This window comes from Procambarus clarkii, chromosome 7, assembly GCF_040958095.1.
Source record: "Procambarus clarkii isolate CNS0578487 chromosome 7, FALCON_Pclarkii_2.0, whole genome shotgun sequence".
Taxonomy (NCBI): domain Eukaryota; kingdom Metazoa; phylum Arthropoda; class Malacostraca; order Decapoda; family Cambaridae; genus Procambarus; species Procambarus clarkii.
The window spans coordinates 14,298,367-14,313,118 of NC_091156.1; the positions used below are offsets into that span (position 1 = coordinate 14,298,367).

The window sequence follows — 14,752 nt, forward strand, 5'->3', positions numbered from 1 at the left end:
TTTATTCTTGACGGACAAATATACTCTAAAATAAAAGACGAAATAAACAGAATCCCAAAGAATTGAATCTACTAAAAAAAAATAAAAATAAATAAACCCACCTGAAGAATATCCAATCCTAATTATCCCACCGTGTGTCAGGATAAACAGAGAGGTAAACTCCGTTTCTTCACGAATGAAGATAATTACGAAAATAATTGGCAATTGGCTGGAATGTAATTGTTCAACAAATTTCCAGCACGCTAATTAACCTGACCATGACTGTTTCATGGTGGCGATAACGTCCAGTATGCTATAGGAAACTGTGTGGTTTTAACGTGTAATTAAACACATTCAATAACAGGTGAAATAAGCAAAAATGATAATATAGTTATAACAAATAATCATTTTAATTATATTAATAAGAAAAATAATATTGTTAAGGGGAAATTATGTAATTAAAATACTGCCCAACCTCCTGAAATGATAGTACTTATTGTACCATAATTTCAGATCTATAATTTTCATATAGTTCAATATTCTGGTGGAAAGTACTAATATATTGTGATAGGCCGCCAAAATGTTCATTTTTTGTTCTTTTCATATTATTACATCCTGGAAAATAAAGCAATTTATGATACAGTTACAAAAGTTTCTAATTTGGTCAAATTGTATAATACAAAAGTTATCTTTTGTATAATAATAATAATAATAATAATAATAATAATATCCTTAGGAGCTGTGATAAGGATTCGAACCTATGCGGTGGATAGTCCCAGGCACACGCCCCAGACAACCAGGGCCACGACAGGGTAAAATGATTGCAACCTCGAGTTCTACTGACCTCACGAGGGTTTCCTGAGGCTTCCATTGAAGCCGGACCAGGATTTTCATACAATTTTCTCAATGCACTTGGGCTCTGTCATCTAGGAATGTTCTACCTCTGACGCTCCTCTTTCAATACACAGAGAGTAAACACATTAACGTGATGTGTCATTGAGAAAATCAGTATCATCCATGATACGGATTCCAGCCACAGTCAGAGTGTATGCTGGCAATGGGTGAAACTCTGATTGGACTTCAGTGGAAGCATGAGGACCCCTAAAGGAGTTTAATCCAAGGTTGCGTTGCTTTTAGCATGTTGTTGCCAAGTTGATTTTGATTACTACGGATTTTCTCAATAGTAATAATAATAATAATATTAATAATAATAAATTCAGAGTACCTTCCCTAATCACGCATTTTAAAAATTTAAAATGTGTAAGCGAAGGTAATATTCTCATTTACACAGAATGTAACTTCACTTTGCAACAAAAAATAATTACATTACAGATTTATCAAATGTTTTGCATAAAAGTGATTCCTATGATTCTTAAAAATAATTCTACTACTTAAAAGATTATAATATTCAGAAGGTTAGGACAAACACCATTTATATGCCAATACAAGGTTAGGTGGAGAATAATCTTGAGATTGTCTAAGTAAATTCACACTATAAGTAATATTTATAAGTAGCAGGAGGCAAAGAAGGTGACCCACAAGATGGATAATATAAAATAATGGGAAAACAAAACAAATAGGAATTTCAGATTCATGAAAAATGTCCAAATAATTTATATCATATAGAAAAAAATATTTTACGGATCAACTAATATTTAAGGTTCTAAAGTCCTGTAGAAACACATCTGCACACCAGGCCATAAAATAAGGGAAAAACAACTCGAGATTAAGATGTATAAATGGACGATGAAGCCCAGAGGCTCCAATATTGACCTGGCAAACCCAAGGCTGGGCAGGAACACAGAGATAATGGACTGTGGAGATGAAAGATTAAGTGAGTCATCTGCTTTCATCCCATCACTGAGGTAATTTTGCTCACTCCTATCAATACCACTGTCTCTCATGTTCCAAAATGCGACTATGACCATGCTCTCATAGTCTCTCATGTTCCAATATATATATATATATGTTAATTGTTTTATTAATATTATTTCTGCACATACACACACACATATTTTATATATATATATATATATATATATATATATATATATATATATATATATATATATATATATATATATATATATATATATATATATTTTTTTTTTTTTTAAACCTAGAAGGGGTACCACCTCTGGTGCAAATGTAGGGACCCATAGCCTCGGAGAAGAAAATAAAGAGTACTCAGAGAAGACCTTGTGGATCCTCACTGAACACTTTGATATTTTCTTCTCCTACCACCCCTATTCTTTTGTTAAGTGTGTATATTTATCTAACTTTATTTGAAAATGTCATTACACAAAAAAAGTTACAATATTGATTACATACATACAATAATGATTACATACAATATTGATTACATACATATATATATATATATATATATATATATATATATATATATATATATATATATATATATATATATATATATATATATATATATATATATATATATATCCTCCCTTCCCTACAACAGTGTTCGCCTATTAAGCAAATAACCACATTTATCACAAACATTGATCCTGTCACTGCTTATCAGAGCTTTCAACACTGTCGATTGATTGATGAAATTTAAGCCACCCAAACAGTGGCACGGGCATGAATAGACCGTAATCAACACTGTCAATCACAAAAGACTCATGTACAGAAACAAGCAGGTGACTCCGGAAACGTTAGGTGAGGGAGTACTTCTCTGTCTAGTATTTACTCTCTAATCAGAGTAAAGAAAGGCTATGAACTGAGTACCAGAAAAGTCAGCACCACGGCCCATCTTGCTCCTAACGGCCTATCATCAACGGCCTATCGTCAACGGCCTATCATCAACGGCTAACAGAGAAAATAATCTCAATATTTGCTGATCACGCCAAACTAACAAGAAACAGAATAAAGTAGAACTGTAAGACATGACAAAATAAATTCAAACCACTTCAGAGAAGGTCTAGAAAAAAATCTACTGGACTTTAAGGCAAATGCACAGTTATGTGGACTTCGCTGAAGCAATTGCTTCATGGCTCGATTTCCATTACATTTCCAGAATGTAATGATGCTGATCTCCAGATTTCCTCATACAGATATCACCATTATTACATTCAGTCATCTTATGGAGATGACCACAATCATACCATCCACTCATAAGATGGGTATATAGTAATATTATTCCACACTTAAGATAGGTGGATGATATCGGTCTCTGGCCGGGCCGCAGGGACGCTAAGCCCCGAAAATACCTCAAGGTAACCTCTGTCTCTCTGTCTGTATATCTGTCTCTCTTTCTGTTTGTCTCGTGATCTGTCTCTTTCTTTGTCTGTGTATGTGTCACTTGTCTGTCTCTATGCGTCCGCCATTCCGTCTCTTTGTTTTTCTCTCTCTCTGCATATATGTGCCTTCTGTCTCCCTTTATCTGTCCTTCTCTCTCTGTCTCTCTTTCTTTATCTGTCTTTGTTGATCCTATCTCTTTCTCTGTTTGGGGCTCTCTCTCTTGGTCTCTTTCGGTCTATCTCTGTCATTGTATATCAGTTTCTCTCTATGTCTGTCTGTATGTATGTCTGTCTGTGTCTGTTTGTGTGTCTCTCTCTCTTTGTCTTTCTCTCTCTGTATATCAGTTTCTCTCTCTCTCTCTCTCTCTCTCTCTCTCTCTCTCTTTGTTTCTTTTTCTGTATGACTCTGAATCCCTGGCCGTTTCTCTGTCTCTCGCTGTCTGTCTTTCTCTCTCACTCTCTCTATCTGACAGACAGATAGACACAATATCCTCAGTGTTGGAGATTGTACAACAAGGTCGAGACAGGGAAGCATGAAGCACAGGAGTGAGTATTGTGCTTTTGATTCATTGGTGAAAGTCTTTAATTATATTAAGCGTGAGTCAAAGGCGGGTTTGACCGGCGACACAAACTTAACGTGTGTGTGTGTGTATGTGTGTGTGTGTGTGTGTGTGTGTGTGTGTGTGTGTGTGTGTGTGTGTGTGTGTGTGTGTGTGTGTGTGTGTGTGTCCTCGCAAAGTTTATCCTCTAAGTGGCCTTGATGTTTCATCCGGATTTTCCGGCGAATGTGATGTTAAGTTCCGGCTTCCATCCGTGTGTTTTATAATTCTAAGTATTTATAGAAACTCTTCAGTTCAGATTAACTACCAGTACCACTGAACAGTTCCCCATACCCACGCTCATACTAATTCCACTGGATAATTCCTTTCCATAATCATACTAATACGAGCCCATACACCTCTTATCTCGTATCACCTACCATGCCCATCCTGTGTGCTACCCAACCCAGCCTAATCACTACCACTACTACAAGCTCTTCCCATATCAGCTACCACTAGTAGTAGGCATCCATCAGTCTCAGGAGACTATGGAATTGAGCTCTGGAGTGGCCTTTCCAGGACACAAAACCAGGGTAGGTTGATACGGAGGAGAAGCTGTTACCCAAGCAGCAGGTCCTCCCCCTCTTCACTACCATCATACATACGCCCCGTTCCTGTTCAACTGCCCACTCCCATATAAACTGCCACTGTAATTCCCGGCTATCTCACAAATTGCATGATGTTCGGAATTCTTCTGATTTGATAAATTTCAGCCACTGGAATGTGATATTTGTTGTCCCTTTATTTTGTTTTGAACAACAAAAAAGTGCTTTTCGCGTTCATATTTTTGTATTGGATAAAATGTTTAAATTTTATTGTAGAAAATGTTTAAATTTTATTGTAGAAATTGTAACACCGTTGATCTAATAACTAATCAGTTCTATTAAAGCTCTATTAAATTATATAATGGTTTTATACTATTATTTTTTTTACACACTAGATTTTTCATACGTAAAAAATTGATGTTTTTCCGCTTTTCATTATACATAAGATGATTTTAGCAAAGTTAGTTCACAATCGGTTTTTATTTTTCACTTCACTGAGAGATTTAAGTATAGCTTGGCCTATCAGGATTCTTGAGTCATAGTGTTCATCAACATTTTGAACATTTATAAGAATATATGAACAACATTATAAAGGAAACAGTTGCATGACTGTTACTGACCCGTGAGAGGCAGCTCTTATTTACATCCTCTGAAACACAAATTTCCTGGTAATTTATTTATAAAAGAGCAATCCTACATCCTTCCATCCCCATTCACCACCCACAACCCGGACCCCCATAACCTCTCCCCCCATCCAACACCACCTCACCAAGGACCCCATCATTCCCCCCCTGATCCCAACACATTCACCACCTGACCCCAACATATTCACCACCTGACCCCAACATATTCACCACCTGACCCCAACACATTCCCCACCTGACCCCAACTCATTCACCACCTGACCCCAACACATTCCCCACCTGACCCCAACACATTCACCACCTGACCCCAACACATTCACCACCTGACCCCAACACATTCACCACCTGACCCCAACACATTCACCACCTGACCCCAACACATTCACCACCTAACCCCAACACATTCAACCCAATCAATACTGATCCCAACACTAAAACCCCCAACATTACCGACCCCAACCCATTCACCCCTCACAGCACCGGCCCCATCACCCCAACACCATCACCTCACCTAGCCTTATCACCCCCTCTACAATCCCCCATCACTGTCAACAAAATCCCAGATTCGACAAAGAATTGAAAACGTCAGAACAGTTCAATTATAACGCATCAGGTACAACAAGGCGACTTGACGGGGTACGTGAACCTTGACCTCACTCATGCCGTAGTGACTGTTAGATAAGTACTTATAGGGAAGTACCTTCATACCAACCACATTATTCGGTACCTTTCTGCTCACTCTTCACTTAGAGACACCAACTTCCCCTAAGACCTCAAGCGCTCTCTGAAGTCTTAGAGAGCGCTTAAGTAGCTGCAGTAGCGTTCTTGTGTGACTTGGCCTGGTGCTGGCTCCTTCCCAGGGAGCCGGTCGGCCGAGCGGACAGCACGCTGGACTTGTGATCCTGTGGTCCTGAGTTCGATCCCAGGCACCGGCGAGAAACAATGGGCAATGTTTCTTTCACCCTATGCCCCTGTTACCTAGCAGTAAAATAGGTACCTGGGTGTTAGTCAGCTGTCACGGGCTGCTTCCTGGGGGTGGAGGCCTGGTCGAGGACCGGGCCGCGGGGACACTAAAAAGCCCCAAAATCATCTCAAGATAACCTCAAGATATTCCCGCATCATCTGGGTCAAAAACCCGAGGGATTATAAGGACACTTAGAGGTATTTGACTCATCATAAGGACGTCATTTTTATAGGCTGTTATGCATATATATGTTACTTATTCACTAAGTAAACAATAGGATAGCCTTTTCAACAATACAAATCGCCCTACTGAGTCATTTAACATTATTTGATGGGAGATGCAGGGCTTTACCTGCTCGCTGGTTCATCATGTGATGGATCTGAGTCCTGGAGACCTCTTGGGAGACTTGGCCAAGACTGATGGTGTCAGGCGGTGAACACCGGCCACGTGAAGCATGTTTTGGCTCTGATTAATGGCTCCTCTCTTCTCCTCTTCCATCTCCTCCTGTCTCCTTCTCTCCTCCACCCCCATCCCAGCTCCTCGACCGCCAGTTTTCCGGCCCAGGAGACTCGGTCGAGGGCGCTGAAGATGTGTAGCGTCGTTTGATATCTTTGACGGGGGAGTCTGAGTCAGCCTGGTAGCACTACGTACGAGTGGATATCTCCCTCACTGTCATATCTCTCCACCACTTCCTTTTTATCCCTACTGTCACCTATCACCTGTCTTCTCTCCCTCCCTCATTTGCCACTCTACCACCAACGCCCGGCTAGCTCAGTCGGTAGAGCACGAGACTCTTAATCTCGGGGTCGTGGGTTCGAGCCCCACGTTGGGCGAATAATTAGGGGGGTACAAATAGCCTAAGCTACTCTATCCCTTTGAGATGTATTTTTTCTTGTCTCAATAAACATACAGTACTTGAACTCCACCACTATACCTCCCTCAATCTGTTAATATAGCCTATGTCCCATCACTCCTTCACTGAGTAACTGACCTTACCAACATAGAAATCTTCCCTATGAATTTTATCGATTCCTGTTACTATTTTGTACGTAGTGATCATGTCGCCTCTTCTATCTTCTAGTTTAGGCATATTTACTGCCTCTAACCTCTCCTCGTAGCTCTTATCCAGCAGTTCTGGGAGCCTCTTAGAGGCATGTCTTTGCACCTTCTCCAGTTTGTTGATGTGCTTCTTAAGGTTCATATATTGATTTGCTTCTTCGTGTGTGTGTGTGTGTACTCACCTAATTGTACTCACCTAATTGTGCTTGCGGGGGTTGAGCTCTGGCTCTTTGGTCCCGCCTCTCAACCGTCAATCAACTGGTGTACAGATTCCTGAGCCTATTGGGCTCTATCATATCTACATTTGAAACTGTGTATGGAGTCAGCCTCCACCACATCACTTCCTAATGCATTCCATTTACTAACTACTCTGACACTGAAAAAGTTCTTTCTAACGTCTCTGTGGCTCATTTGGGTACTCAGCTTCCACCTGTGTCCCCTTGTTCGCGTCCCACCAGTGTTGAATAGTTCATCCTTGTTTACCCGGTCGATTCCCCTGAGGATTTTGTAGATTGTGATCATGTCCCCCCTTACTCTTCTGTCTTCCAGTGTCGTAAGGTGCATTTCCCGCAGCCTTTCCTCATAACTCATGCCTCTTAGTTCTGGGACTAGTCTAGTAGCATACCTTTGGACTTTTTCCAGCTTCGTCTTGTGCTTGACAAGGTACGGGCTCCATGCTGGGGCCGCATACTCCAGGATTGGTCTTACATATGTGGTGTACAAGATTCTGAATGATTCCTTACACAGGTTCCTGAACGCCGTTCTGATGTTAGCCAGCCTCGCATATGCCGCAGACGTTATTCTTTGTTTGTGTGTATGCTAGAAACGTTTTTATGATTAGCTGCGTTATTAAATATACATACTCTGTAATAATTAATACACCTCTGTATCATGTTCTGTATATTTTTAAATAAAAATTAGAATAATTAATTATTGCATATACATATTATTACGTGTATATGTATAAGTATTGTATGCTTGTAATTAAAAACACCAAACAAGAAAAGGGGCTTCTGTTTTTCAGCCAAAAAAAGTGTCAGTTACTCGCAAAATAATCCAATTGCTCACGAAGCATAAACCATTTTGTACACACCGGATTAATTGTACGTGAGATAATTCGTTATGTTTGCGGACCAATCTAGTTACACGTGACACGTGTATTCGGAGCAATACATTTTGAGCAATGAGAGAGAGAGAGAGAGAGAGAGAGAGAGAGAGAGAGAGAGAGAGAGAGAGAGAGAGAGAGAGAGAGAGAGAGAGAGAGAGAGAGAGAGAGAGAGAGAGAGAGAGAGAGAGAGAGAGAGAGAGAGATAAAGAGAGGGAGAAAGAAACAGCGAGGGAGGGGGAGGGTATTGAGGATGAGAATGAGAGTGATGGATTTACTGTAGTGTGTGAGAGTGTTTGAGAGAGTTATATATAGAGATAAACGGTGATAGAGTGAAAAAAAGAGTGCTAGATAGTGATAAAGAAACTGCGTGAAAAGGGTAGATAATCGGAGAGAGTAAAACTGAGATAGGGAGTGAAAGAAATAGCTTCAGTCTAAGAAAATGAGAGAGATCGAATGAGTGCGAGAAAGAGATTTAGAAGAGCAAAAGATACACATGTATAGAGCGAGAAATGGAGTGCGAAAGAGAGAGAGAGAGAGAGAGTGCGAAAGAGAGAGAGAGAGAGAGAGAGAGAGAGAGAGAGAGAGAGAGAGAGAGAGAGAGAGAGAGAGAGAGAGAGAGAGAGAGAGAGAGAGAGAGAGAGAGAGAGAGAGAGAGAGAGAGAGAGAGAGAGAGAGAGAGAGAGAGAGAGAGAGATAACGCGAGAAACAAACACACCGTCAATACAGGCCAATGGCATATCCAATTTCAAGGAAGAACTCAAATTCGTTTTCCATAGAGAGAGAGACAAAATGCATGTTGACCGGCGCATCGCGCACCTACACATAGTATTCACTCCCCACGCACTTCTCTCCAATATTGACAAAGGCAACATGAGTTGGGTCGGGTGGAAATAGAAGCATCAAGGGGGACGAATGGAGCATGCGACGAGTCCTTTCCTGTCACGTTCTTCAGTGGTCCATGACCCCGACTCTTATAAGCATGCTAAATAGAAACTGTGGTACTACTGAAGGGATGGTGGGACAACCCTCTTTCAAAGTACTCAACACTGGTAAGTACTCAGGCCTATTACATTTGTACAGATTTGTGTCAATTGGCACAGAGATTTGTACCAATTGGCACAGCAATCGGCACTTTATTTCTAGGGATAAGTAGGCACTGGAGTTCCTAAAGGAGTTTGAAGAGGAACTGTTCTAGCTAAATCAAAATGCCTTGAGTACTCAGGCCTATTACATTTGTACAGATTTGTACCAATTAGCACAGAGATTTGTACCAATTGGCACAGCAATCGGCACTTTATTTCTAGGGATAAGTAAGCACTGGAGTTCCTAAAGGAGTTTGAAGAGGAACTGTTCTAGCTAAATCAAAATGCCTTGAATAGCCAGTTTATTTGTTCCCCCAAGGGCTCATAGTGGCAATATAGAGGGTAAAATGGTATATCTATAGTATACGAGGGAGTGCTTGTCTGTTTGTTTGTGTCTCCAAAGCTGGAGCCCAGGCACTAGGGTCTAACCCAAGCTTCTGGGGGTATCAGACGGATAGATTGGCTGGTCGGGGTAAGATAAAGTTAAATGATCTGAGGAATTCTGACTACTGGATTGTGGAATTCTGGAGTGATGAATCGTCATTCATCTGTCACCACTCACTCACTAGTCACCCTCACTCACCAGTCACCCCTCACTCACCAGTCACCCCTAACTCACACTGAGTAACCACTAATGGTCGGGAACTCAGTCACTCAGGACTCTGATCCTCTCTCTAATGACAGAAAATTACTCTGTCATTAAGATAATTAATTACTCTATAATTTAAAATTAGAGTTATATTCCATTCCGGGCACAGTGAATCAGGTGAGCTGGCATGCCACGTTATGACTAGCAGTGCCAGACAGTGCCAGACAATGCCATACTGTGACCCTCAGTGCTATACAGTGCTCTTCAGAGCCAGACAGTGCCCTTCAGAGCCAGACAGTGCACTTCAATGCCAGACAGTGCTCTACAGTGCCCTGTAGTGGCAAACAGTGCCCTTCAGATCCAAACAGTGCCCTTCAGGGCCAGACAGTGTACTTCAGGGCCAGACAGTGTACTTCAGGGCCAGACAGTGTACTTTAGGGCCAGACAGTGTACTTCAGGGCCAGACAGTGTACTTCAGGGCCAGACAGTGTACTTCAGGGCCAGACAGTGTACTTCAGGGCCAGACAGTGTACTTCAGGGCCAGACAGTGCCCTTTAGAACATGTTGTGTGTCTGATTTTCACCAACTTCCCCACTATTTCTCGCTCTCTTCCTCTTTGTTTACATTGCTGCCAGGCTAATATATATATATATATATATATATATATATATATATATATATATATATATATATATATATATATATATATATATATATATATATATATATATATATATTGGGGCAATTGTAGGGACCCATAGCCTCGAAGAACATAAAGAGTATTCAGACAAGACCTTGTGAATTCTCACTAAACACTTTAATATTTTCTTCTCCTATCATCCGTATTCTTTTCTCGTTTATTAATTTTATTACATTGTGTTTCAGTTTACAGAAAACACACACACACACACACACACACACACACACACACACACACACACACACACACACACACACACACACACACACACACACACATTTAACAATACATGCATATATATCCACTCGCTCTCATCTCCTAAAGCTTCAATTTATAGCACTGATCTGCTGCAATAATATCTCACATAAGTCAATTTACATTTAATCCTATAAAATCTCCCAATAAACAATATTCGTGATCTCAGGTGTAATATCCTTCTCTTAATATTAAGGTGTCTCGTTGTTCTCACAGGAAGAAGGTTATTGTATTACTGGGGCATTTTGTATTTAAGTAATTACGACGTGTATTTTCTAATGGATGTATTTTCACGAGTGCATTTTGGCATGAAATTATTTTGACCTGATTGCATTTTAGGCACAGATTAATGTATGTTAATATTTATTGGAATTTGATATGAAAACGTATGCATTTAATTCAAGTTTTATCTCTCAATGAAAAGTCTATAAATTTTTCTCAGTTTGTCAATTTTTTTATGCTTCTCTTCCCACGGAAGAGAAGCATAACATTTTATGTTCCTTTTTCTCTTCTCTTCCCAATTATTACTCAGTTTCTGTCTTTCTCTCTTCCTCTCCCAAATTTAGTCATGCATAAAGTTTTCAGGTTTACTAGAACAGAGTTAAAGTTAAAGCAAGGAACTTGTTGTAAAGTAACAATGCTTCAGAAATTACTTGAATTCAGGCGAATCTGAAGTTACAGTGGGGAGTGAAGTTACAGTAGGAAGTGAAGTTACAGTGGGAAGTGAAGTTAAAGTGGGAAGTCAGGTTACAGACGGGAGTCGGGTTACAGACAAGAGTAAGGTTACAGTGGGAGGGGGGGGGAGAGAGGTTACAGAAGGGAGTCAGGTTACGGGGAATCGTGCAGCTGTACTCACCTCGACAGTCAAAACCTGTCAACAGCCAGTTCGTGGCAGCTTGGTCTGATATACAAGCAATATTATGCTAATATAATGGTAATCGAATATTCATATGTGACGAGCAAGGGAGAGTTTAATAGCATTGCAGTCGGTGTGTATCGGACACACTTGTGATGCATCTAATATATGTGTATGATCAACCACATTGGTGGTTATGGTTGGTGTGAAGATGGTGCTGCATCAATGACATCAATCACGCCAACGTGTGATTGATCTCATTGATACTGTCACGTTAGTGTGATTACTCTCTGTGTATTAGTAGTAGTAGTAGCTTAGTTGTTGTTGTTAATATTTTTATTATTAATTGAATAATAATAAAATATTTTTATTTATTAATTAAAATATTAATAATACTATTAGTATTATTAATATTTTATTTATTATTTATTTTATATATATTTATTTATTATATATATATTTATTTTTATACATATTTATTTATTTTTCAAATTATTAATATTATCATTATTCACACAGTGAACTCACATTAGGTGAGTGGAACTGCTATACCAGAGTGAGTGTGTATGCGGGCCACGTATGAAACTCTTATATGGTATCAGTGGAAGCCTCAGAAACACTAGAGGATTCAGTTGAATCCCAGGTTGCATTCCTTTTGTAGCATATCTTGGCTTAGTGGTTCAAGGCGTGTGAGGGTTCGAATCCTTCTTGTGATTTCACCTTATTTTCTTATTATCATTATCATTATTACCCACCTCTTGCCACAAACAGTTATGACCTGTAACCCGCATATGCCCTCCGGAGTAGATAGGGAGTTCTCCACCATTTCTCTACCTTCAAATACATAAACAAATCACAAAATGGCAGTGTCAATGAGAAAATGGCTGGAGGAGAGCGAGGATTGGATCAGTGTCTGGATGAATGCCAAGTGAATGCCAAGTATCAGCGGGCTATTCGTGAAAACGGTGTTTGACAACAGGTAGGGGCCTACAGAGTCCTTACAGGACTACACAATCCTCAGAGGGCGGCACAGTAGTGTCCCGGGTTGAATAGTGTTAGAGCATGCCATGGCTCAATGGTATTGAGGACGTCTGGCAATCACCAAAATGCTGATTCAGTCTTCCTTGTGCTCCAGCCGTGTTCTTATTGTAATATTAGGTAACAGAAGGTTCCTTGGGCATTATTATTATTATTATTATTATTATTATTATTATTATTATTATTATTATTATTATTATTATTATTAATATTATTGTCAGTATAGCAGAGCCTAGCGTGACTATACCTGAAGACGGGGTGGACTCGCTCGTCCCTTAAGCCAGTGCTTAAGTATATCCTTAATCTGACGTGAATTAATGACTGCCATTTGCTTGCGTTCATCCCTGATGTCCAGGCACCACGTAGGGCCAGCTGCCTGCTTACCCCTTAGGGGGGGGGGGAAGGGGAGAGGCAAGGGGAGAACAGGTCGAGGCACGCAACAGACTAATAAATCAGGCCGTGATTGATGCGGTTATTCAATAAGTTTTTGGGGTAAATTATGAGAGCGCCCCGTCACACCTGGTAACTATAGCATTAGGGGATCGAGAGCAAGGCGTAGTGTTGCTTTTATGGTACAGTAGGTGAGGGGTGTTCCTTCTATGGTACACCAGGAGCGATATTCCTTTCATGGAACACCAGCTGTAATGTTGAACAGACCACACACTAGAAGGTGAAGGGACGACGACGACGTTTCGGTCCGTCCTGGACCATTCTCAAGTCGATTGCGTGGTCTGGTCAACATACTTTAGCCACGTTATTGTGACTCAGCACCAGCTGTAATGTTCCTTTTACGGTACATTAGCTGTCCCCCTTATGGTAGACCAGATGTGGTGCTCCGCTAAAAATACCACGGTTGAACTGTTCCTACTATGATACACCAAAAGCAGTGTCCTACTTAGGGTACACCAGAAACTAAAGCACGGTACATTAGGGGGGGGGGGTTGTTATTCCTTCCCCACACAAGAGGAACATAAGGGGTTGTGTTTATCTTATGGTAGTTGATGATTCGTAGTGACCGGCCCACGGTACGTTCAATTTTACTATGATGGACAGATTCGTAGAATAGTGTAGCGACGCTTTTCACTGCTGCAGCCTCGTTCGTGTACCCTTCTTGAAGTATATAGGTGACATAACTACCAGAGGTGAAGGCTCAAAGGGATAGAGGATAATAGCATTATTAGGATAAGGATAAGGATTAGGATAAGAGGGTAATATGGAAGAGGTCTGAGAAGATGATGAAGTAATCAGAATGGATTATGAAGAGAGGTTCATAAAGAATGATGAAGAAGAGGTCAGAAAGTATGATGAAGAAGAGGTCAGAGAGGATGATGAAGACGTAGTCAGTGAGAACAGTAAAGAAGCGAAATGCAATAGAGGAGAGTAGTTAGCCCATGAGGAGATATAATGGAAAGGATGACCATGGAAATGGTGGGAGAGAAGTAAGTGAGGAAACGAGGGAGAGAGAGAGAGAGAGAGAGAGAGAGAGAGAGAGAGAGAGAGAGAGAGAGAGAGAGAGAGAGAGAGAGAGAGAGAGAGAGAGAGAGAGAGAGAGAGAGAGAGACAGAGGAGGCTGGAACTAGAGTGCCATCAGCACACTAGAGAGGCTATACAAAGTAGAGCAGCACACTAAATTCACTAAACCAATGATGAATCAGACGACTTTGAGTACCCACTTACCTCGAGTGCTACTTGACCTCGAGTTCTACTTGACCTCGAGTACTCCCCCAGACAAAGGTCAGCTGAATTGGCTACTCCTCCGCCTGGCTCTCCTTCTTAACTTTGTGTGTTGAATAATCTTCACGGGCGATGAAGATTACTCATCATTCAACGGTGAATACAGGGTTCTCAGGTCAGTTATTGATTCCCCTTAATCTAACTTTAGAATCTGACAAATTACGCATTGCGTCAGCGGGCTCACCGAAGCCCCCATCGAAGCTGATGATAATGGATATTAAAATTTCCTCTAACAACAATTTAGTTCTATTATGCTAACCAATATGTGTAATCAATTTTATTTTATTCAACGTCACTGTAACATATTTTATTATTATCTTATTTGGGGTACAACAGT

The 14,752-nt window shown here is 40.5% G+C and overlaps 1 non-coding gene across 1 annotated transcript; it reads left to right on the top strand.

The window, feature by feature from the left end:
• Positions 1-6,754: 6,754 nt before the first annotated feature.
• TRNAK-CUU (transfer RNA lysine (anticodon CUU)) lies at positions 6,755-6,827 on the top strand. Its single transcript has one exon. It is a non-coding gene; the product is annotated as a tRNA-Lys (tRNA).
• Positions 6,828-14,752: the final 7,925 nt, after the last annotated feature.